This window comes from Cydia pomonella, chromosome 11 (assembly GCF_033807575.1).
Source record: "Cydia pomonella isolate Wapato2018A chromosome 11, ilCydPomo1, whole genome shotgun sequence".
Classification (NCBI taxonomy): domain Eukaryota; kingdom Metazoa; phylum Arthropoda; class Insecta; order Lepidoptera; family Tortricidae; genus Cydia; species Cydia pomonella.
In genome coordinates this window covers 16,096,382-16,123,504 of record NC_084713.1, presented here as the reverse complement: position 1 = coordinate 16,123,504, position 27,123 = coordinate 16,096,382, and the positions used below count along the sequence as shown (strand labels likewise).

The window sequence follows — 27,123 nt, the reverse complement described above, 5'->3', positions numbered from 1 at the left end:
TGCTTGTTGTTTTATTTCCCTAGGCATTTGAAATACCTAGTATGTACTATATATGAATAATCATACGTAATACATATATCATACGTAATACATATAATGTATGAAGCAGGTACAGTGCTGATGATACCAGTGGTACATGCACTTTCTTACGCCAGTAGGGAATGTGTAAAGTGTATTCCCATTTGTGGGAAGGATCCATTCCCATCTGTGACCGCCTCTGTTTTTTCCTGTCATTGTTTTGACAGTTGCTATTCGAAACAGTTAATCGACATTTGTATAATAATAAGGACAGGAAGAAACCGAGGCGGTCACAGGTGAGAAGGATTCATTCTCATTTGTACCCGCCAGCAACAATGTGAATGGATTCTTCCCATTTGTGCCCGGTGGGGACATGTATTGTGGGAACAGATGAGAATACACCATGTCTAATTCTTTTACCGTGGCCGTGTGGCCGTGGTGGGTGGTAGCAGGCGCAAAATTATTATGACATTTTTATTTTCAGCAGGTCAAATCACTTAGGTAAGACTTGACTATGTAGCGTAGGTATAATATTACCATCAGAGTTTAATTTTCAGAAAGTATATTAGAACCCGTTTTTGACTACGCTATTTCTCTGTACCCTGCCTCTTCTCCACACCTGTATTGCCTAATATAAGTGCCCTAATTCAGTACACCGCCCTATCCGAAAAATAGTTCATAAATTATACATATAGGTACTAAAGATCCGCCATCCCTGTCCTAACGTCATTCAAGTGACGTGACAGAGGTCCAACCAATGGAATGTTGTAAGTAATTAATTACATGCGGGCTGATATCGTAAGTATGCATTACTACCACCAAGTTGTTGCTATCGGTAACATGGGAATTAGTTTTTCATCTGTTACCACTGGGAACAACTAAGATATTTTTTTATCGAATCCATTGAATGGGGTTGGCTGGCCCATAGGTTTTACCGGCCAGTCCTACGAATAGTGTCAAATTCTTGTTTTTAGGGTTCCGTACCCAAAGGATCAAACGGGACCCTATTACTGAGACTCCGCTGTCCGTCTGTCCGTCCGTCTGTAACCAGGCTGTATCTCATGAATCGTGATAGTTAGCCAGTTGAAATTTCTACAGATTATGTATTTCTGTTGCCGCTATAACAACAAATACTAAAAACAGAATAAAATAAATATCTCTTTCCAATCACCGAAGTTAAGCAACGTCGGGCGGGGTCAATACTTGGATGGGTGACCGTTTTTTATAGATAATGGTACGGAACCCTTCCAGTACGAGTCTGACTTGCACTTGGCCGGTTTTCTTTTTTCTATTGAAATTTTACCGCCTGGATCCTTTCCTTAATCCTTTAAGCCAAATCTAATAGAACAAAACTAGAATTAGGCTACCGCGACATAATTTCATTATTATTTCGCGGTAAACTCGTTCATATTATTAAATAGACAAAACCTATGCTACCTATGTTTGTTGCCAACTGCATTGGTTGACCACACTTAGCCGGCAATGTATCTAAAACCGCGTGTGATTTGTCACAGGGCGAGAGGCCTTTAGAGGTTATTACATTTAATCTTCAGCGTGACACTTTCTGCTAGCTTGTTGCGTAGATTCTTAGCATCAAAGAAATGTTAATATATTTTTCTCTGTCCCTCTCACCAGAAAAAATCAAAAAAATTGTATATGTGATAACTATTTATCAAACAGCTATCTTCGGCAAATAATTAACCTATACAAGGATCCCGGTGGATTCACCTCACACGAAGTCGTGGTCGGTTTTAAAAATGCCAGCAATATAAATAGGCCGACCGGTGTCGCTAAATCGAACGTGTAAGTCCGTCTCTATCGCTCTTGCGCAATTCCAGTGGCAGATGCCCAGATAGACAATTTCCTTATTTCGATATTCGTGGTATAGGGAAACACAGTTTCTGGAGATGCCGGTTCGAACCCCGCTAGAATCATGGATCATATTTAGCTTCACTTCACTAATAGTTTGACACAACAAAATCATTTTTAAATTATTTTAAATATTTTCTTAATAAGTTATCGCAAGAAAATAAATCTATTCAATTTACTCAATAAAGTGACACCTGTTGATTATTCGTAATCGTTGACAACGACATGTCTAAATAACTTTCAATGAAGATGTATAGATGTCGCTAGGAGTAATAATATTATATGGTATTGATGATATTTTTTAAAAAGTTTTATGACCTGGATGTGACACTTAACGCCATCTAGTCTCCATATTAGGCAACAGAGCATTTTCAGTGACGCCATCTAGTATCGACGCGCTTTTAGGCGGTCGCATTTTAATGTATGGGGTGGCCATATCTTATATATATCTAATCTGTGGTATTAGGTACCTATTACCGGAATGTAATCGATAGAATAGGAAAGTATCACTTGCTATTTACCCCGTATTTTTTTCCACATAAACCATGTTGGTTTATGTTTGTATTTATTATAATACTATGTATTTATGCATGTTTATTTATAATAGTAGTGTTTAGATAGTGACTTTTATCTCTCTGTACTGATTTTCTTTTCCGCACCAATTGTAAGTTTCTGTTTGGCCCAATGGTTGACTGGTAAAGAATACCTTAAGGCATTAAGTCCGCCATTTGTACTTTTTTGTATTGTGCAATAAAGGTTAAATAAATAAATAAAACCTTTGTTTCACGGTGGTTTAAATGTAGTACTGCTTATCTCATAAAATTTATTCACTTTTATCCCAATCGTAAATATATTCTTTGTGATCAAGGAAAAGTCACATTTTCAATATTTTTTACCCCTTCTTTCTGTTGCTGTGACTTCCCAGAAACATGTTGTTATCAACTTAGCCTCAACCTTTAGAGCAAACTCGTTCCAAAGCTTTTAGCATTTCGTTGCGTATGTAATAGATTACGAAACATTTTTTTTTTGTTCACATTGATTTTGTTGCAAAATTTATTCATCGCTTAAACATGCATGTTTTGGTATTTAAAAAGTTTATGTTTTAGTGGGAGGTAATTAAGAATGTTTAAGAATAACAGGTATTTTTACTTTTTAAATTTTTGATACATTGGTTACGGTAATAGTGTTTTTTTTTTTTTTTTTAATGTATTATTAATTCTACACACTACAAAAAAATAGTAAGTTCTGCATGTAGAGAATATGTATGTTCATCATAGGGTAACAGCAAAGGTTCTTCAAAAAAGGAGTGTACAGGTTTTTAAAGGGTTGGCAACGCGCATGTAATGCCTCTGGTGTTGCAGGCGTCCATAGGCTACGGTGACTGCTTACCATCAGGCAGGCCGTGTGCTTGTTTGCCACCGTCGTGGTATTAAAAAAAAAAACAACAGTCCAAAATTATTTGCCACCGTCGAATACTTTTCAGGAAAGAGTTATATCTCGACAATTCGCGTTCACATGTACACGATGAATACTATAAATAACCGGCCAAGAGCATGTCGGGCCACGCTCAGTGTAGGGTTCCGTAGTTACTCTTCCTTCACAATAAGCTAAACTGGAGCTTAAAGTATAGTAAATTGTTAACCAAGGGATGAAACGGTACCTTTCACCCGAGTTAAACAAATAGGCAAATTTGCATAATCAGTACCTAATTAAAGTAAGTCTTTTTACTATGAAGGGAAAACTTTTTGCGATAACTCAAAAACAGCTAAACTGATCATGTCCGCTATAGTTTTCATTTAATGTCTTTCTTAAGCTCTACTTCCACGATTTTTTTCATATTTTTTGGACCTATGGTTCAAAAGTTAGAGGGGGGGGGACACATTTTTTTTTTCTTCCGGAGCGATTATCTCCGAATATATTCACTTTATCAAAAAATGTTTCTTGAAAACCCCTATTAGTTTTGAAAGACCTTTCCAACGATACCCCACACTCTAGGGCTGAAGCGAAAAAAAAAATTCACCCCCACTTTACGTGTAGGGGAGGTACCCTAAAAAAAATTAAATTTTTAGATTTTATTGTACGACTTTGTCGGCTTTATTGATTTATATATCCATGCCAAATTTCAGCTTTCTAGCACTAACGACCACGGAGCAAAGCCTCGGACAGACAGACAGACAGACAGACAGACAGACAGACAGACAGACAGACAGACAGACAGACGGACATGGCGAAACTATAAGGGTTCCGTTTTATGCCATTTGGCTACGGAACCCTAAAAAAAGGGTTCTCAGTTTGACCCGTATGTTTTTCCGCGATTATCTAGCGTTTGGCTGAACCGATTTTGATGCGGTTTTCAGGAAAGTGTTTGAGTGTTTGATACGTTCTGAAGAAGGTTTTAGTATACATGGATTGTATTGGAAAATTGTCCCGGTAGGTGGCGCGGTTATAAGTAATATCAGTATGTCATCAAATTGGATTTGCTGAAATCGATTGGGGTGAAATTATGTTTATATTTCAACGGGTTTTTGAATGGTTTGAAAACACCATTGGACCCGGTAAGTGGCGCTGCTATCATTATATTTTTCTTTTTAATAGACATTGAGTATGTTTTTAGAACCTTAGAACTCTAATTCTCAGTTTGCGCCGTATGTTTGTATGTCTAAGTATGTATATTTGTCTGCGATTATCTCACGTTTATAGGCTTATACATATTTTTAACCCTAGGCAAACTGAACCTTAGTAACAATAATATGACGAAACATTTTCATATCATTTAGCACCGAAACAACACTAGTACAGTCAGCGAACAAAGTGGTTCACTTGACAAATAGAGTCGAAAAGTGGTAAACCAATATATTTTACTTAATACATTTACTTTCAATTTTTTTAATGGGTATCACCTTTAAAAAAACCAACCCTAAAAAGCATAATTTTTATATACCCCACCCCTATCCTTGTCCTGTCCCTACCCCGTCATGAAGCAAATTTGTCCCAAAACGTAATTAATAACTAATAATAATACAAGTGTATTGTAATCCTTGACATGTAATTTTCATATTGAATTACATATAAATACTCATTTAGAAAAATAATAATAAGAACATGACTAACCCGGGTAATTACTTAGTTTTTGAAGTTGGTGCCAAACCAACAAGAACATTCTTTGCTGCCAAACAAAAAAAAAAAACGAGTCACTAGTGCAACAACTAAATGAATAAACTATGTTTTATTTATGCAAGTAAGTGCAGCGTTCTTCGTCGCGTCGTCTAAAATGTTGGTTCTCTAAAATATAAACTTTTGACCCATATTCTGATACGCTACTTTTGATGCTTTCTGTACAGCAAGATGCAAAATTGCATGGACACTTCTTGAATGGATTTGCGATTTTGAGGCGGGCCGTATTGTCATCGACGTGGTATAAAAAAAGCGGCCAAGTGCGAGTCGGACTCGCCCATGAAGGGTTCCGTACCATTTATGACGTATAAAAAAAAAACTACTTACTAGATCACGTTCAAACCAATTTTCGGTGGAAGTTTGCATGGTAATGTATATCATATATTTTTTTTATTTTATCATTCTGTTATTTTATAAGTTACGGGGGGGGGGGGGGGACACATTTTACCACATTGGAAGGGTCTCTCGCGCAAACTATTCAGTTTAGAAAAAATGCTATTAGAAACCTCAATATCATTTTTGAAGATCTATCCATAGATATTAGATAACCCACACGTATGGGTTTGATGTAAAAAAAAAATTTGAGTTTAAATATCAAATATCAAACATAGGCCACAGGGGCACTTTTACATGTCCATTTTTACAAACAATAAAAATTACAAAAAACAATTACAAATATGGAATCGATGAAATAATAAATACTTTATTAGAGATGTATACTGTCTCGAAATGTCAAATTACAAAAAAAAAAACCATTTTCAGTTCTAAGTATGGGGAACCCTCAAAAATTATTGTTTTTTTTCTATTTTTGTGTAAAAATCTTAATGCGGTTGATAGAATACATCTACTTACCAAGTTTGATCAGTATAGTTCTTATAGTTTCGGAAAAAAGTGGCTGTGACATAAACGGACAGACAGACGGACATGACGAATCTATAAGGATTCGGTTTTTCGCCATTTGGCTACGGAACCCTAAAAATGTATGAGTATACAACTTATGCTCACATATTTCTTAAAAGTTACCTAATTTCGCAAATGTACCTAATGTCCCCAGCTCCCCTAAAGAATGCTCCAAAAAGGTCTCTGTGTGTGTCTAATCTGTTAACGTGTGGTCGTAGTGATGGTCAATTGACGTATAAATGCAGCTGACACGCGACTTTTGCAGCCATTCATATTCTTCACACGAACGTTAGTGTACTTTAGCTGATTATTTGGTGAGTATATATATACATTTTATTTAGTGTAATTCAAATGTAATCATTCCTTTAAATTTGCTCTCATGTTCATCATTATTTATTAGGTCTCATATTTAAAATGGCACAAACCGAACCCTTATATTTTTGTCATGTGCGTATGTGTGACTCTCCACCTGTCCGTATGTCATCCATTTTTCTTGTAAACTACATCGTCGTAGTATAACTTGAAGAAATATTTATCTCAACTACACTCCAGGTGAATGAAATATAATAATTATTATTAATGAAAAATAAAGTAAACAGACTTTTTTTTTATTACATGGACATAATGCAACATAACAAACGATTTGTTTTCATCATAAAAATGCATATCCATATTCAAAGGTCTATAACTGGTGCTATCAAAATCGTTGCCAACTTAGCTTGGTCTAACTGTAGTTGTTTTAATATAGCCATTCAAAATGTATTATCATTTTATCCTAGGAAGGGATAGGTAAACTAAACGTATAATAATAATATACGTGCGGTTTTTTATCCCGTTATTTAGTCCATCGCTTTAATTTCAACCAATAGCCCAGTTCATTTTAGATTCCATCAACTCTCAAATAGTCCTGCGTGCGTACCATGACACGGGCAAGGGCAACATCCGCTCGGTGTACCCCTTACGTTTCATGAAAGTGTCAAAAGGGCCACTACGTGTTGGCTTTGGTCCGGAACACCAGTGTTCCGTGATAAAGGGAAAGGCATAAACGTTTATTTAATTAGACAAAGAGGTCCACAAATTTGTTAGTATTATTAAAGCTAAAACCTAAAAACTACGTAATTAACTCACTAATGACAACGTATTTCTAACTAAGTATTGCATTATTGAGCACTCATTCCATACAGCTAATGTCTTCCGGAGGCTGGCGTGTATGTGCTATTCTATAAATATGATATATACGAATACGCGCATGTGGCGCAGGCGGGCTGTACGTTTGTTTGCCACCAATGTAGTATAAAAAATATAGGGTTGGATTTATTTATTTATTCAGTAACACCACTGTGTATGAAACATAAATATAAAAATTAATCAATTAATATTCACATACATTACAAAAAAACTTAAAAATAATCAGAAAAAATATTCACAACAAGCATTAATATTATACGAGAGTCTAAAACCTAGAATTAAATATGTATAACGGCCCGATTCGAAGAATCTACGATATTTCTAACGTCAAAGTGACATTGGTTGCCCAAATCGAGCTGCTTCTGACAATTATACGACATACAAACGATATCTAAATGAGAACTTATCTAAACCAGAACTTATCGTTATCGTATCTAATTATTCGAATCGGGCCGTAAGTGCCTACTGGAATAGTTACAACAAACGCAAATATCATAAATGAGGAAATAAAATGCAATTCATACTTATTAGTCGCGTACATCAAAAAAATACTCCACTATATATACAAGTACAAGTTTTCTATATTGCCTTATGTTTACTGTTTACAGCCATGTTGAAGCCTACATTATCGCTGCTCCTGTTGGGGCTACTCTGTCTCCACCTTGCCACCGCTCGCCCACAACTCGACTTTTGGCCTGACAACGACCATCAGCAACCACCGGCCCGCTCTGGATCTCACACATCTAAAACATCTGACAGTAACAACCGCGACTGTATATTTCTTATCTTCTGTAACGATGGAGCTTTACTTCAGTTGGGTAATCATAATTCGGGAAAGTAAGAAGTTCCTTCGTGTAACAAAACATAAATGCCTTTGTATTGTCAGGTTTCTGGAAACTGTCTATAAATTTCATTGGATGTTATGAGGCAAACATATTTTAATTAAATAATTTTTCATCTTCTTAATAAAAATGGTCGAAACATACTTGTATATTTATTACCCAGGCTGCCCCCTTGCATAGATTAAAAATAAGATGGTCCCTTATTTTAATAACAAACTTTTTATCAAATTAAGTTTTAAGTATAATTATTGATAACCGAGTCTGGAACTAGGAAGTCGTAACTAAAGTATCGGAAAGCCACAATTTTTAAGCTTCTCCTTGAATTGGGATTGCCTCACGGACACCGGAATCTCGTTCCATAACTTAACAGCATGGACAGTAAAGGATTTCTTGTATGTGCGCGTCGTATTGGAAGGAATTATGAGTGAAAGATTGGTGCTTGATCGAAGGCGATGACCACTACCAGCAGCTAAATAACTAAATCTTTCGGAAAGGTAAGGTGATCATGTATTCGATCAAACTTACGTAGACCGAAAATGTATCGAATACAAATATTTTGCAACCGCTCCAGTTTGTCCAGTAACTCCTCACTAAGGTCCAAGAAAGCAGTATCAGCGTAATCTAACAACGCGAGTAAAAGTGAACAAGCGAAAGTTATTTTGGTTTGAAGAGGAAGGAAATTTTGAAGACGCCTCAGTGAGTGGAGAGACGAAAAAAGTTTATTGCTAATGTCAGAAACATTAGCTGACCAGGACAAGCTTTGATCACTGATGATACCCAAGTTCTTAACTGTAGATGAAAAAGGGAAAATTGTTCCGTCAAAACGCACTTTGGGTACCACCATCTCCGACAATTTGGACACAAAATAAGGACCACCAATGACAATTGCTTGCGATTTTTTTTGCATTAACTTTTAAACCAAACTTATTCGCCCAGCAACGAAATGACTCAAGGTCGCCATTTATTCTATCAACTAAAGATGAAAAATCATCAATGCTAGCCGCTGCGTAAATCTGCAAATCATCCGCGTAAAGGTGGAAGTTACAATTTAAGGACTCAGTAATGCCATTAATGAAGATCGAGGAAAGGAGAGGAGAGAGTATCCCTCCTTGGGGGACACCAGCAGAAAGGTCGCACCACTCCGAGACCTTGCCGTTAACCCTGACATGCTGGCGCCTCCCAAAGAGATAGTTACGGAACCAAGACAAAGCTGCATGAGAAACATTAAACGTACGAAGGATATGAAGGAGAATATCAAAATCCACCTTATTAAACATCATGTAAGCCCCCATTTAAGGACTTTTGACTGTACCTAGTATATATATTTATGAAGTTTGTCTATTTGTGAGACTTCATCCGGAATTCTTCAGTAAAAAAAAGATGTATGTAGTTCAACACAAGGTACCCTGAAAGACTTATTATCCCGCCTAAAAAAACAAAATTGTATGGAAAGGCGCTATGTATGTCAATTAGTATTTATAATAGTTTACATGATGATATCAAAAAATTACCATTTAATTCATTTAAATCTAGGTTAAAAAAATGGTTAGTAGATAAATGTTTCTATAGTGTCAATGATTATTTTGATTATTACGAGAATATTCTTAACTGATAGGTATAATTATGTATTTTTAAGCTCTTTTATTTTATTGACATTGCTAATCTCCTAATTATTTTAATTAATAATATCAATGTGTTGTAAAATTACTAATGTATTTTAATATTGTTATGTTTTCTTGCTTGTTTTAATTATATTGATCTGTTATGACCTTGTAAATATGGAATGAATACCTACGTGTAATTTAGTAATTTAATTTTGCATGCCAGCTGCTGGTGAAATGTGTGTTTCCCTAATATATTGACCATCTTTTGTACCATGTTTCAAGCAAAATAAATGATTTATAAAGGCACTACTGAAGTCTAAAAGTACCAGGACTGCGAGCTTTTTATTCTCAATATTAAAACGAATGTCATCAGTGACCTTCACCAAAGCCGTGACAGTGCTATACCCGGGGCGGAAACCTGACTGAAACCGATTCAACAAATTATGCTTGTGATGTGAAAGGAGGCGACGATAAACAAAATCGATGATTTTAGACAAAACTGGGAGAATGGAGATGGGCCGATATTGAGAAAAGGATGTGGGATTAGAAGTTTCAGGAAGAGGGATAACATGAGCAAGTTTCCACATAGCAGGGAATGAACCAGAGGAAAAGGACAAATTTGTAATTTCGGATAAAATAGGTGTAATTATATCCGCCACGAGCATAAGCATGTCCAGACTAAGGTGATCTTCACCGACAGCCCTCGTTTCAATATTTTTTTAAGATTGTAACAACCTCTTGTGGAGAAATATTGTCAAGTGTAAAAGTAGAGTCACAGTCAGAGGGAAGGTTATTGGAAAGAGAAGATAATGTTGCATGCTTGACGGAAGGATCTAATGTCACCGGGGATGTGCTAAAATACCGATTGATTGAGCCCAGGTCAAGAGTGCCTGAGGAACACTGAGGAACTTTGCCCACCCCAAGTGACCTATAGTACTATAGTGACTAAGTAAGTAAGTCAGTAAATATTCTTTATTGCACCAACAATTATACATTTTACATACATGTAAAACTACAAATGAATTTTAAAGGAAAATAGAACCAGGTAACAACAGGCGGTCTTATCGCTAAAAAGCGATCTCTTCCAAACAACCTTTAGGAAATTAAATGAGGTAATGTGATTAAAGTTTCGAACTTTTCAGATTTTCATGAACATGGTTGCGGTAGAATATTTTTTTTCAATTCATTCGTTCATATCTTCTACAAAAAAATAGTACGCACGTCCATGTATAGTAAGCTGCAGAAATAACTGACCCCCCCTACAAACGAGTTCATATGCAGGGGGGGTCAGTTAATTCTGCAGCTTAGGTACTGTATGTATAGCAAGCTGTAAAAAAGCATGTGTACATTTCCAGCTATCTGTAACTATGTACAATCGTATACGTACGGATATTATACTGTATAGATACTAACATTTTTTTTATCAATAGGATGATAAAAGAAATAGAAACAAGCAACTTGGTGTCTACATGTCAAAATAAAGTGGACACATTAAAATGATTTACGGACTACCAGAAACTATTTTAAATTGTAATATAAAATACAATCATGATAAGATTCACTTTTGGCCCGTTTATCACATTTGCACTAATTTATTTTAGGTATGAGAGGCTGGAAATCGTACCGTATAGGTACTTACTTTACTTGTGTAATGGTTAAACAATATATACGGAAATATGACTACGATTCTTCCCTAAACTACCGGTGATTTTATAATACATAACATTTAGTATGCATGCATGAGGGGGAAGCCGTGACGAGTGGCGGAAAACAGGGGAGGCCTTTGCCCAGCAGTGGGACACAATGTAGGCTATAAAAAAAAATTGTATGTTTTGGGTACAAATGGAATAAATTATGCATTTCAGGTTTAAGAAATAAATCGTGTTTAAATTTTCAACTTCCCACCATTGAAAAAAAAAACATTAAACACGTGTTGCCCATAAAGTAAAAAATATTGCCGCGTTTTCGCAAATCAAGTGTACCAAGTATCCCCAGTTCCCCTAAATAACATGTGTGTGCCTAACCTGATAACGTTAACATTTCAATGAGTGTAGTGGTAGTGGTCAATTGACAGATAAATACTAAAGACACGCGAATTTTGCAGCCATTAAGTTTCTGGACAAGAACGTGAGTGCACTTCAACTAATTATTCGGTAAGTGTTTTTTTTTTCATTAAGAGGCTGTAAATACCTAAAGCGCGCACACTGTCTATTTGTATCGGAGTAAATGAGATAGCACTGTCACATGTTACTGGGCCTGGGCAAGGGAATAATAAGGAAAATATTTAAATAAAAAAAGTGGATTATTAGTGTAATATTTTACTCAACAGCGGTTTAGATATAAATGTTATGAAATTGTGATTTTAATTGCAGACCCATAAGTCAAAACAATAAAGTCATAAAACCGTTTAATTGTGATTTTAAGACCAATCTTTGCAATTATTTTCTATCGAGCCGATTTCGTTCAATCATGTATCGAGTACAACCACGGTCTTTGAAATATAATTAATATGAACATATATTTTTATTACTTGACTAAAACAAATAGTCTTTCTTAAAAAACTGTTTAAGTAACATCAATTTCAAGGACATTGGGTGTTGTCAGCCTCTTAAGTATGTGCACTATCCGGGAGCGGCATTAAAATTACAAAAACAAATTTGAATTTCCTCTCATTCCATTATTTTACAGGTTTTCTTGTTAAAATGCCAAAAATAGAAACCATAATATTGTTGCCATTTGCGTCTGTTCGACTATTAATCTGTCCGTATGTAATATTTTCTCGGAAATTATATTTTGTCACTACCTGGTCTACTTGTTAAAATCTGAGGATTTATTTTATTGCTTGTAGCACTAAGTATTAAATAGCACTTTGACGTGTAAAAGTGCCCTTGTGGCCTATTTGTTAACCCCATACAGTATAATGTATTTTTTTTTGCCACTGTACTTTCTTGCAATAGTGATTATTCAGTACGTCAAAATTACCCCTTTCTGGGCACTACTCACTCCCTAATTGATGCTGCCCATACGAGTATTAGAACTTTGAAAATAAAAAATACATTTAGCTTAAATTTATTTAGTAAAACGGATGTCTCGTGATTTTTGTATTAGGAACATTGACATGATTTAACATAACGTGTGTTGATCATAAATAACTATGCATGTTTAACTTATGTTTATATTTAATTTGAAGGAAAACGTATTTTCATTTTATTGAACACAATTTGATTTCACGAAATATTAGTACATTTTGTTTTTCGCGGCTTTACTCATATTCAAACAATAGTGAACTTAGGGGTTTTATACGTACCTAAAAAAGTATTTTCATTTACCTGTGCGGCTATCACCAGTTCGGCACTGACGTAACTTACATTCTATACATCTCGCTCGTACTCGCATATAAGTGCGAGCGAGATGTATAGAAAGTAAATTATGTTGTCGATAGCGTTTATGTCAGTTTTGACACTGTCAGTGACTCATGATACGGATACTTATGGAAGGTAGAGGCAAGGAATAGAATCTCCATTGGCAGAACTGTTGCAAAAGTATCTAGCTGTCAGCTATAAATAGTTCCAAGTGAAGTGCGCTGTCTATGATTAGATTTTTTTTCAAGTTTTCTAGGTATTGTAGCGCTACCTATTTAAGGTTTTTTTGTCGGACACTTTTTGGAATATGGAGATTATATTCCTTAACTCTACCTTCCATACGGGTACTGACGTTATCATCTTTTTTTTATATACTACGTCGGTGGCAAACAAGCATACGGCCTGCCTGATGGTAAGCAGTATCCGTAGCCTATGTACGCCTGCAACTCCAGAGGAGCTACATGCGCGTTGCCGACCCTAACCCCCTCTCACCCTCGTTGAGCTCTGGCAACCTTACTCACCGGCAGGAACACAACACTATGAGTAGGGTCTAGTGTTATTTGGCTGCGATTTTCTGTAAGGTGGAGGTACTTCCCCAGTTGGGCTCTGCTCTAGATCTGGAATGACATCCGCTGTGCTGTGCCCTACCACACAGAGCGAGATGACATTCACAATGCCCATACCTCTCTTGTGGACGTAGTTTAAGGACATACCCGGGTCCAAAATCATCTTATAATATATCGATTTTGTTACCTGTTGTGATTGTTTCACCAGATGGTGGCATGGGAAGATCGGCGCTGGAAGTCGCCAGCATCAAGCTGAGATGTGACCATTTCGTCACACTCACATCTCTCTTTCTGTCAGTGCTTACGAATAAATATTTTCTTTGTTAAATTTCTATTTAACATTTTAATATATAAATGTGGTTTTGATTGCTAATGAATATTATAATATCGACAACCGGTCTGGCCTAGTGGGTAGTGACCCTATTTATATGAAGCCGATGATGATGAGCACAAATATTTGTTTGTGAGTCATGGGTGTGTCTATGTTATGTCTAGTACCTTTTTATATGATATATATGTCGTTGTCTGAGTACCCACAATATAAGCCTTCCAGAGCTTAGTGTGGGTCTTAATCAATCTGTGTAAGAATGTCTTATAATATTTATTTATTTAATAAAATAAATTTATTTCAAATATTGATTTGAAAAAACTAGGCATGATGTGCCCCGAGTTGTACCCCTGGTAAAAAAATTAAACATTTTAGATTCGCATTAACGAAACAAAATTGTATTAAAGTACGTACTCGTTACATATAAATTTTATTTACAATAATATATTACTATGACTAGCTTATAAATCTAAAATAGGCCCTTGAGGCATTATGACCAAGGATGCTGGCCGCATTTCCTCGTTATATAGCGATACATTGTGCGAAGAAGCCGCCAGCTCTTCGGTCACCAATTACATCGACCAGACGCTTCGCGCTTTCTGCAAATAAATGTTATTTAAAATCGGTCGAAACTCATTATTATAATCGTGTTTCTCAAGTTTATCCCTACTTTATATAATATTAAGCATATTAAACAATTATAAATGCTATTGTAACTCAGTCTGTCTGTCTCCCTGTTGCCTCTTCAAGCTTAAACCGCTGAACAGATTTAGATGAAATTTGATGGTTTGAGGGAAAGGACACAGGATATTTTTTATTAATTGCATCATTATTATAGATCCACGCAGAAGTCGTGGGCAGAAACTAATTGTTTATTATACATTCAAAATGTATTACCATTTTATTTTGTATGTAATACGAGGTGACAAATAGTCACCTATCAGATGTATTGATAGACTAATTGTTATACGTATTATTATATAAATATGACATAGTTTTTTTAATTCCCTTAATTTTACTGTTTCTAGCCATGTTGAAGCCAACATTAACGCTGCTGTTGTTGGGCCTGCTCTGCCTCAGCCTTGTCACCGCTCGCCCACAACCCGACTCTTCGCCCGACAACGACGAGCAACCATCAGCCGGCTCGCATTCTAGTAAATCTGACAGTAATAACCGCGACTGTAAATTTCTTATCTTCTGTAATGATGGAGCTTTAATTCAGTGGGGTAATAATAATTCAGGATAGTAAAAAGTTGTTTCCATTATCTAACAAAACAAAAATGCCGTTGTATTGTCAGGTTTCTCGAAACGATTTATATATAAATGTATAAATATATTACATTATATCAAGAAATTACTTTGTATGGTATGAAGAAAACATGATCTGATTATATATGTTTCGTCTTCTTAATAAACATGATAAAAACTTACCTACTAGTCTTTTTATTACCCAGGCTGCCCGCCCCTATCTTACCCTGATGTTGCTTTGTAAGGGCATTGATAAAATAATGTAAGAACATTTTTGAGAGGCTTACAGTCAATTTACGCTCCGTGAAACTAGCCAGCCTAGACCACTTTTTTCGAAGAACACGAATTTACATATAAGTATGACATCTTACTTCTTTTTGCTCACCACGTCCTTTTTGACCAAACGCATCAGTTTGTTTGAACAAAAAAATCGTGTTTATAACAACTTTTTTTGACGTGTAGGGTGGATGTGGATGGGTAAAAATATCCAGAGTTTTCGCCAACATTGCCCACGTCAATTTGGTGCTCAAATACAGATACGATGAATGTCCAAGCATCACAAAAAGTTTTTGCGCAAGGCTACCATTTTCTGTTAATAATTTAGCGACAAGTATATAAAGTTTTGTAAAAATTTACATCACTTGATTTATGAATGTTGACCGTTATTAAATAAAATTAGATTAAAAGACCAGCATAAGCTCAGCCAGGCTAGCCTGGCACCATGCTAGCACCATGTTGAGTCGGGACCATCTCTGTTATGTTATGAGTTTTAACTGGGCAATACGCGTTTTCACTTAAAACGGATTTTTACGGTAACATATTCAAATTTAAATATATTCATTTCAAAAAATAATTCCATATAAAATTACATTCACAATAAAATATCTAAAATAAATTTAAAAATATATAATTAAATATGTTAATAACAGATGGGTAATTCTTAAGAAACTATGTAAGTACACAGGAAATATTGGTAAAATTAATTGAAATTTAAATTCCGATTACATATTATAATAAAATCCATTCAAAATTTATTTCACCACTGTGCTATGGAGCTTAATCCATCGCCGCAGTATCAGGGAGTCCCACCTCTCGACCAGCATTCGACTCATCACCTTCTTTTGTTTTTTAATGTCAAATTATGACACAACGTCTTGGCATTCAATCATCAACAAATATAGGTACGCTACCGTAAATATAGATATGCACAACAAATCACCGTTGTGCTAAGCAACGGCGGTGACGTATTCGCGCAGGCGCGCGGACTTACGCGCGCAGGGCACCGCTGGTAGAGTGGCGAGCCGAGTAGGTCGCCACAAAACAAATTGACTACATTTTTTGTTTTAATTGCAAGTTTGAGAAAAGCACTACACAAATCTCGGCGAGAAACGGGGTTGCCGGCTGCGTATCTCTATCCGGCTTCGCTACGCTCAGCCGTCTATATATACTTGGCCTGTAACGCTACGTTTCCCGGCCTCTATAGTAATGTACTAATTTCTTCTTAAGTGTAGGTACCAAATTTAATGTCCCCAATCTCCTTAGAGTAGAGGTTCAAAGTTCGAAAGGTTTATGATAACGATAACATTTCAATAGTAGGCTTGGTGGTTAATTACGGCAGACGGCGATTTGGTAGCCATTCAATTTCTTTACAAGAACGTGAGCGCACCTCACCAAACTTTTCGGTAAGTCACTTTTTAACATGCGATAGGTCATTAAAAACTTGAAGGTTTTTATTTTGCTTTCGGTCTATTAAATATTGTTTGGAAATCATCACTTTAATAATCTAAATTAATGTGCCGTTTAAAATAGGAATTAAATCTTGACATTTCCTGATATTACAACTTAATACGTGCATCGTAGCTTTTGCATAATTTTTAACCAAGTGCGAGTGTTACGTTTTGTTTATTACCTATTAGACCCACATTTTACTGATTAATAAATGTTCTTATAATGCTCCTGATAATAATATCATTAATTTTGGGGCAATTAATCATATAATAGTTTTTAATCGGAATTGTTAATGGTCCTTAGACTAAGTCGCAGACAGATGTTATACAGTATAATCGTTTGAGGCTTTTTAGGGTTCAGTAGTCAACTAGGAACCCTTATAATTTCGCCATGTTCTTCGGTCCGTCCGTCCGCGGCTTTGCTCCGTGATCGTAAGTGCTAGAAAGCTGTAATTGGAATGGACACAGAATAACTAATAGTACTATCGTGTATGGATGCATAAATCATATATGTCGACAGAACGGAAAAACAAAAACTACAAAAATATATTTTCTAGGGTACCTCCCATACAAAATGGTTTTGTTTTTGCTTTATCCCAATGGTGTGGGTGGTTATCGTTGGTTAGGTATTTTAAAATTAATACGTGTCTTCAAAAACTATGTTTTGATAAAGTTAATATTTTCGGAAAAAGTCGCCCCGAAAGAAAGAAAATGTGTCCCTCCCCCTTCTAACGTATGAACATAATCGAAAACAAAAGCTTAATAAATAGGTACTTTCAATGGAAACTAAAACTAAAGTTTTGTCTTCTTAGTAAAAAGACGTACAAAGCGCTGCGAAGGTACGAGTACAAGGTAATACGGGAGACCTACTAATAACCCCCATTTAGCCTATTCTGTCAGAATGGTAACTACGGAACCCTACACTGAGCATGACCCACCGATTTTTATGAGACTCGTGTACCTCAGTGTATTGCTTTTTTTTTCTATGAAACAAACTTTTCTGACTATGCTTTTTACGGTTCCGTAGCCAAATGGCAAAAAACGGAACCCTTATAGATTCGCCATGTCCGTCTGTCTGTCCGATTATGTCACAGCCACTTTTTTCCGAAACTACAAGAGCTATACTGTTGAAACTTGGTAAGTAGATTTATTCTATGAACCGCATTAAGATTTTTACACAAAAATAGAAAATAAAACAATAAATTTTGGGGGTTCCCCATACTTAGAACGGAAACTCAAAAAATCTTTTTTCTTCAAACCCATACGTGTGGGGTATCTATGGATAGGTCTTTAAAAATGATATTTAGGTTCCTAATATCATTACAGAGCTTTTTATCACATTGGGGGAAGAAAACGATTAAAAAGTTATGGAAACATTTTTTGTTATTTCCTTTATGTTTATTCTGTACAGCCATGTTGAAGCCTACATTGACGCTACTGCTGTTGGGCCTGCTCTGCCTCAACCTTGTCACTGCTCGCCCACAACCCGACGTATCGCCAAACAGCGACCAGCAACCACCACCCGGCTCGAGTTCCAGCCATGTGTCCAATAGTAACAACCGCAAATGTGCTTTTATCTTTTTCTGTAATGATGGAGCTTTAATTCAATGGGGTGATGGTAATTCAGGATAGTATGGATTGTACTAGAGTCAGACCAACCTCAGTTGGCAGCGATGCAAATGTTAAGTAAACGTCATAATTTCATAGAAGCTGGACGTTTATAGTAACACTTGCACTGTCTGGGCTGTCAAAATCGCTGCCAATTTATCTTGGTCTGACTATTTTAAGTTACAAAACATAAATGGCTTTGAAATATTGGGTTCCTGGATAATGATCGTCGTTTTCTTAAATATTTACCAATTTCATCTGAGTATAAATATTTTGTGGATTTGTAAAGCAAACATAACCTAATCATGGTTTTTTTATGTTTTTCATATAATAAACGTATAAGCATCATAAAATATTTGTTTAATTATTTACACAGGCTGCCTCTACCCTACCTTGTTCTGTTACTGTCGCATTATTGAGTGCGAAAAGGTGGCTCACGAATTCAGCTTGCTGTAGGCAATGTCAACATAATAAAATCATCATCTTCCTCATTTTGCCACAGCTCATGGGAGCCTGGGGTCCGCTTGGCAATTAATCCCAAGAATTGGCGTAGGCACTAGTTTTTACTTTTTACCAAAGCGACTGCCATCTGACCTTCCAACCCAGGGGTTTAACTAGGCCTTATTGGGATTAGTCCAGTTTCCTCACGATGTTTTTCTTAATTTTGCGGCAATTATACATTACATTAAGGTAACATAATGTTGTTTCCTTCACATCCCTTGATTCGGCAACGTCCAGAATACTTAATACATAACATTTTTCTTAACTAGGATCATATAACTTCTACTGAGAGTGCCAAGGAGATTTGAACTCACGACCTTCCGTGCTTTCTATCGATTAAAGGAATATATAATATAGAAACTTAACTTATCATGCATAATTTAATTTCACAATTGTCATGTCTTTGACAAAGTTTGAATCTTGAATTTTTTGTTGTATTTTTTTGATACGACTACTTATCATGTAAGTTTTGTCAGTTATAGTCTTCCTAATAAACATGATCGAAATATGCTTGTCTAATTATTAACTAGGCCTCCCACTATCCTCCCCCCGCTCCCTTACAGGCGCACTGGAAAATGTTTGACAGTACATTTTGGAGTTAGGAACTATGCTGAGATTTAGGGCAGTTGACAACCGGTTCTTCATTCAAATATATTCCCCATTTTCCTCTTTGGATATATCGGCATTAAGGAAAAAACGTTCACACAATATGTTTGGGTATTTACGACTGAGGACAAGCAATGATTTCACATTGCTCACATTTAGCACCTAGACGCTAAATAAATAATGCTCTTCTTAGCAACTGCTAACTATACTCGTAACTATAGCAAGTATGTAGGTACGGAATGCTTATTGAGTTAACATTAAATTCTAAAGATATTCCATCCACTAAACACTTGAGAATTAATGAAAAAAAAAGAGAACAATGTAGATCCCATTTTCCTCCCTGGACTTATAACAGAAAACAGGAATTGTTATGAAATTTAATGTATATCCTCTCCTCTGGAGTTGCAGGCGTACATAGGCATACACATTAACTTTTTTGTAATTTTTTTTGTAGTATCTAATCTTTTGAATAATATTATAATTATTTAAATGAAAAAAATGTGGTGGTACTAGAGCTGTCAAAGCAAACATTTTATACCAACTTCTGGGTAGGTCGTATTATTTATTCTTAAACATCAAATCATTTAATAGTGACTAGGGTATGCTAGTAATAGCATAACCAAACATCATAAATGTCCTAAGACAAACGTTTTCACAATTCTAAACTCACAGAATATATATATACATATTAATATATACTGAGCTGACTGATTAACTGACTTTTACATCTTGTTAACTAGTCAAATTACATGCCGAGAGGCTTTGCCGACTTAAAAATAAAAATATATTCCTATTTTTTTTTTATAAAGTCAAACCCTTTCGCCATGTAGTTTGAGATGTCAACAGGGTAAGTCAGCTTGGAATACCTATTAAATTAGTATCAATCTTGCTTCTGAATAAAAAGGCGTTTGTTGTGTTCACTAGACGATGAAATATGTAAAATATAGCTATAAGTACTTAAATGAAAACATCCGTAACTCGGAACCAAATATCTGTGATAAACTCACAGTAAATAAATGCTTACCCGGTTTGGAACCCGGGACCTCCTTTTTCATAGGCAGGGTCACTACAGACTAGATTGAGAGGCTGTTTAAAGTTACACTTAAACTTTAACTTATCAAGTGTTTTTATGCGGTATTATACTTATGTAAGCATACTCGTATTTCAGTTTACAGCCATGTTCAAACCGACATTAACGCTGCTGGTATTGGGCCTGCTCTGCCTGAGCCTCGTCGCCGCTCTACCATATTCGTCCAACTACGACCAGCAGCAACCACCAGCCGGCTCACATTCTAGCACATCTGACAGCAATAACCGCAAATATTTGCTTGGCATCTTTTGTAATGACGGAGCTTTACTTCAGTTGGGAAATTATAATTCAGGAAAATAAAAGTTTAACACAATACAAAGTTGCCATTGTAAGCTTTTAGTAAATTTTATTTCATATTTGACAATTTTGTTTAATTTTTTTCTGGAAATGTTACAAATACATATTACCTATAATGTAATTTTCCTTAATAATTGTGCCGTTTCTTAATAAACATGATAAATATTTATGTCTATCTATTACTCAAGCTGTCTATTCCCTACCCCGCGGCCTACTGTTAATGATAGTGATAGTTAGTTTTTGGAAGAACATTTTTGAGTGTGCGTTGGCAGACAGAAAATTTAGGTTTTTACCTCAACAACTAGAAGTAAACAGGCTGCAGCTTGGCGAATTAGTATATTGTATATTGTATTTTATGGTTGGAACGTTTTAGCAGTTTGCCTCAATTTGTATTAATAATTTAAAAAAATGCTTTTATTCGAATATGAATCCATAATACTTACTACTACATTACAAAACGATAAAATTCAATATGTAACGTTCCATGGGATTGTTGAATGAATCTTATGGCGGTTGGGGCTTGCGTCGCGTAACACCGCATTAGTATTGGAGTGTCATTATTAACGGCGTGAGCGTCGAACGCCATAAGGTACGTACATTTACTTACCCGTAGAACGTCACATATAATAAGGTACACCGATCAATAATTAACTAATTAACAATAATCTTTATACTCACAACCACACGTTATAATAAATACACAATTAAAAGAGATAAAAACTATTAAACATAATTATACGGCGGTTTTATCGTCGTGTTTTTTGATTTTTTGTCTATTTTTAACTGTATGGTGAACAATAAAGAATATTTACTTACTTACTTACTTATTATATAAAATAAAATGTTACATGTGTAATATCATTGTCAATTTTCATAATAAGAACAGATTGAGGTAAAATTCATTCTAAAGACATTTAAGTGTGAACAGCTCGCAGAAGAACTGCTCAATCGCCTTTTGGATAAATCAATTAGTTCGTTATACAAAGCTTCTGTCCTTGGGCACTGTGGAATGGAAAATGCAAGCACTAACTACCGTCTCTAACTATTAGTATTTTCCTGGTCAATACTTGCAACTCTTAGCCATCTAAGCTAGCTGTAAAGCTTAGATATGTTTAGGGGCACCAACCAACCAAACATATCGCTGTCAATGCCGCGTCACGGTAGACAACCTAGGTTACTAAGGCCATAGATTTAAAAAGCATAGATGAGTAGTCCGCACATCCTTAGTGAAGCCACTTCAGGGGCGACATTATGTCGCACTCGTTCGAACGGCCCTCATAGTACTCAAGGTTGAGTCGGTTTGTGTACACCTCCCGGTTGTAAATTAAAAAATACAGGAATGATGGCTGTTTGTGCGTTGAATGGGTGTCACGATTCATCACTAAATAAAAACAAATCACCTGATATTACATTCCACGCGTAAGCATCGAGTTTATCCAAACTTTCGTCAGCCGCCATTGCTTATAAATGTTGCCAGTTAAATGAATCATTTTTCCTCCACATGAGGCATGACGTTGAAATTTTAAAATAAGTAGGTATGCTTACTTTAAATTCCTTGTATTATTAAAGGAAATTATATTTTTCGTTATTTTATTTCAAAATATGTTTTTTTAATAATATTTCAGTTTAATTTTTATTTCATGTAATGATCGATTTAGAAATCCGACACTATAGCGCCAATACTGAACAGAGTCAGCTTGTGAAGTACCTCATTGTTTGTACACTTGTAAAATGTATTCAAATATATTATGTTTTTCATATTTGTACAATAAAAATAAAATAGTAAAAGCTTATTTATTTAAACCTTATTGCCAAAAAACAGGCGTGGCTCTCCCAGCGATTTCGTCGCGTTGCTATTTTTATTGAATTTGTATGCCAATAGGCACGACATAGTGATACCAAAATATTTATGTAACATCTTGTAATCTACCTATTCGCATTTGCGAGTCATCGCTTACGTAAGCCGCTGCATAAGGTCTCTCATACGTTCGAAACGCTTCGAGGATCCCTCACCATACTAGCATTATTTTAACCTTACGGAAAGCGAGCCCACAAACGTCTCGTACACACCTGGTGGTGGTGGAGCATGGAGAACGAGATGCGAGCCGTAGAACCGGTTGACGACAGTGATCTGGGCCATTTTTTTTTTAATTTAAATAAGTTATTCAGCTGCTGCTTCATACTGTAGTTATCTACCAAATAACGTTATTATATGTATAGTTAATTAAATAGTTATTCCATGTGACGTTCCTAAAATATAGGAGCCCTTTTGGCGGTTGGCGCTTACGTCATTATAAAGACAAAGTGGACTGCACCATGATCGCTTCGACATACAAACGTAGTCCCCATCTTTCTCTCCGGATATTAACATTATAGAAAATATTTTGACAAAATATCATCATGTAAGGACCTTATGGTCGGTATCCTGCAAAAAACGAGGGATGTCTTCAAGGCAAGCCTAGATTGATTTGGATATTATTTTTATAAATCGTGCATTTCCTCTTTAAATGTACGCTTTAGTGTGTTGAAGTGGAACTGATAAATACTATAAAATAACGCCTCATTTCCTTTCTCGATTTCTTTCAAGTAAACGTAGTCATAATGGCTACCAAAAGCAATAGAATAAAATACACTGTGTGCAACCATATTTAGTCTACCATACCACCGTACCATAGCAGCAGGGCATGCAGGTAGGCAGGGCCTATTTAGTAAATATATTAAAGCTACAACTCTAGTATAAATATCTATATTTATTACAAAATCATTCTTGGCAAGATCAATGTAAATACGAAGTATAATAGCTATTAAGTAGTGTAAGATTTTTATTTATTAAATTATTTATTTAGTTATTTTAGACTTATAAAAAAATATTTATATTTAATTGCATGTGATAGAAATAAGTTACACTTAAAAATTTTGTTCATTAAAAATTATAATTATATTTGAATATTATATAAATCTGATTAATTTCATTTTAAAATAAGTTAAAATAGTTCGGCCCGTAATAATAATGAACTTTGATATAATTCTATTTGTGTAAATAATGTTGGGGATTTTTCTGCTATGTGATAAACGCGACTATTTTAAGGTGGGTAAATTTAATGTCGTAATTTCTAGCCCGAATCATGAGCTGATTCCATCCTCCTAGGAGAAAGATTTTACGTACTTTCCATTCCGTTACCGCAGTACAAAGTGTTTCCAAATGGTAACGAAATGGGAAAATAAAACAAGGGACGCTATTTCTCTCCTGGTGGAATCGAAAAAGCTCGTCATTCTGAGAAGAAAAAAATCATTAAATTTACCTACCTTATAAAAGAATCGAGCGTAACACTTTACAGTAAAATTTCCAGTTCAAACTCGCGGCCTTCGGTTTTTTTATTTTATTGAACTGTCTTATCTCTTCATTATCTTTTCATGTACCGATACAACTTGCAACAGCATAAATAACAACTTCGGAGAAACCTTTCATTATTATCAATTTAACCTGAAATATCTTAGAGGAAAGTTTTATGGTTCTGTAGGCAAACTATACCTAAGTCTAACACTTATCTCAGGCGGTTGATAATAAAAAGCCGCGCAGTGATTTTCAATGACATCATTTCAATGTGTAAGATGGCCAAACTATCTATCGCTCGATGCATCATAAATACCGCAGATGCGGTATTCGCAGCCATTTATTTTCTTGACAACGACGTGAGCAGACGTCAGAGTAATATTCGGTAAGTCACTTTTTAAGGTACACTGTCCTAGAGCGGCATCCAAACTTCAAGTACAAAAAAATGAAATGATGTATCATGGTAGACCCTTTCATATCATTAAAAATCTGTACATAACGCGAGAGTATACAGTGTTTTAATTTATTTCTATTATCATTATCATTTTCTTGAATTTTGAATCACACTGCATTTGCCAGCTACAGCTTTATTTGTATTCATTAAAATCGATATCAGATCAGTATGTGTTTTTTATATATTTTATTAACAACACAAGCCTTTTCCATCTATGCTATATGTAAAAACGCACGAGTGATCCTATAAGGGTTTAGTTTTTTCCAATTGAGGTGCCGAACCCTAAAAATAATGAACTCACATAATTTTGTCTCACTCTTTCGTAGTTATTATTAAACCTTAAACGTAATGTAGTGGCTAATCTTTATATTTTTTTAATATAAATATTATGTGACAATCTTAAGCATTAGAAAACATTTGATGGGGACAGGTTTTAGCAAACTTAAAAATGAAAATAAATTACTTTTATTTTTATTTATAAGTTTGTCAAACCCTTTCGCTCTGTAATTTGAGACGTCAACAAGGGATAAAAGCCAGCTTGGAATACCTATAAAATTAATATTGTAAGACAATCTTTCACAAATCCCAAAGTAAGCTTCTAAATAAGGCGTGTGTTGTGTGCACTAGAGGAAGAAATATGTAATATACACTTACTGTACTTAAATGAAAACATCCGTAACTCAGAAACAAATAACTGTGATAAACACACAGTAAATAAATGCTTACCAGGTTTGGAACCCGGGACCTCCTGTTTCATAGGCAGGGTCAATACCGACTAGATTAAGAGGTGTGTAAAGTTACACTTAAACTTTAATTTATGAAGTGTTGTTATGCGGTATTATAAGTTGTGTTTTTACCATAGATACTTAGGTATGTAAACATATTTCTGTTTACAGCCATGTTCAAACCCACATTAACGCTGCTGGTGTTGGGCCTGCTCTGCCTGAGCCTCGTCGCCGCTCTACCATATTCGTCCAACTACGACCAGCAGCAACCACCAGCACCAGCCGGCTCGCATTCCAGCATATCTGACAGCAATAACCGCAAATGTTTCCTTCTCTTCTTTTGTAATGACGGAGCTTTATTTCAGTTGGGAAATAATAATTCAGGAAAATATAAGTATTAATTATTTAACAAAATATTAAAGATTTTAGTAAAATTTAATTCATATATGATTTTTTTTTCAATTCTGGATATATTATAAATATTACCTGTAATGTAATTTTCCTTAACTCTAAGGCAAATGATGAATGTAATTTTCCTTAATAATTGTGCCACTTCGTAACCAACATAATAAATTAATAAATATTTACGTCTAACTATTACTCAAGCTGTTTCTACCCTACCCCGCGGTCTACTGTTAATGATAGTGTAAATTAGTTTTTAGAAGAACATTTTTGAGTGCGGTAGGCCGACAGTAAATGAAGGTTTTGCCATCACTTTACTTGCAGTAAACATGCCGCAGCGTGGCGGATATTGTATTTTCTTAATCTAAGAACGTTTTAGTCTAACTTGTCTAAATTTGTAATTATAATTTAATAAAAAATTAAAAACCTTTTATTTCGGACATTAATCCATAATACCAATACATTAGAAGATGATAAAATGCAATATAAATATAAGTAAAACGATAAATAATTAAATCATTTCAAATTGTCTATACATTCTCAGTCACATATTATAATAATTACACAATTAAAATAGATCGAAACGAGTGGCGATAAATTAAAACACGACCGAAGGGAGTGTTTTAAATCGACACGAGTTGCGAATTACCTATTCGCACATGTATCGTACAACGTTTTACAATACATATGGCCCTTTAAATGTTCGACACAGTAACGTAATATGCTAATTTTCGCACTAGTGCTATAAAGTAGCACCATATGTACTGTAAAATAATTAAATTAACAAATCAAATTAAATGTTACATGTACAATATTATTGTCACTTTTCATAACAAGTACAGATTAAAGACATTTAAGTGAACAGGTCGCAGAAGAACTGCTCAATCGCCTTTTGGATAAGTCAACTACCTAGTTCAGTACCTATACAAAGCTTGTGTCCTTGGGCACTGTGGAATGGATACTGCAAGCACTACCCTCTCCAACTATTAGTAATCAACACTTGCAACTTTCAGTTTTGCAGCTAGCTTAGATTAGATATGTTTAGGGGCAACAACCAACCAAACATATCGCTGTCAATGCGGCGTCGCCGTCGCGGTAGACAACCTAATAGGTTACTACGGCCTCTCATGCGTTCGAAACGCTTGGAGGATCCCTCACCACACAAGCGTTATATAATATATACAATTTGATCCTAAGGGCAATCCGGTCCAATCAATAAGTCCCTCCCGTAGATCCTCCGCATTTTCTGGCCAAAGACCATAATAAATGAGGATTTGTGG

The 27,123-nt window shown here is 35.4% G+C and overlaps 1 long non-coding RNA gene across 1 annotated transcript; it reads left to right on the top strand.

Annotated features, from left to right (window-relative positions):
* Positions 1–11,533: 11,533 nt before the first annotated feature.
* Positions 11,534–15,281, top strand: LOC133522992 (uncharacterized). The gene is made up of 2 exons (XR_009800172.1): positions 11,534–11,748; positions 14,880–15,281. It is a non-coding gene; the product is annotated as an uncharacterized LOC133522992 (long non-coding RNA).
* The last annotated feature ends 11,842 nt before the right edge of the window (positions 15,282–27,123 follow it).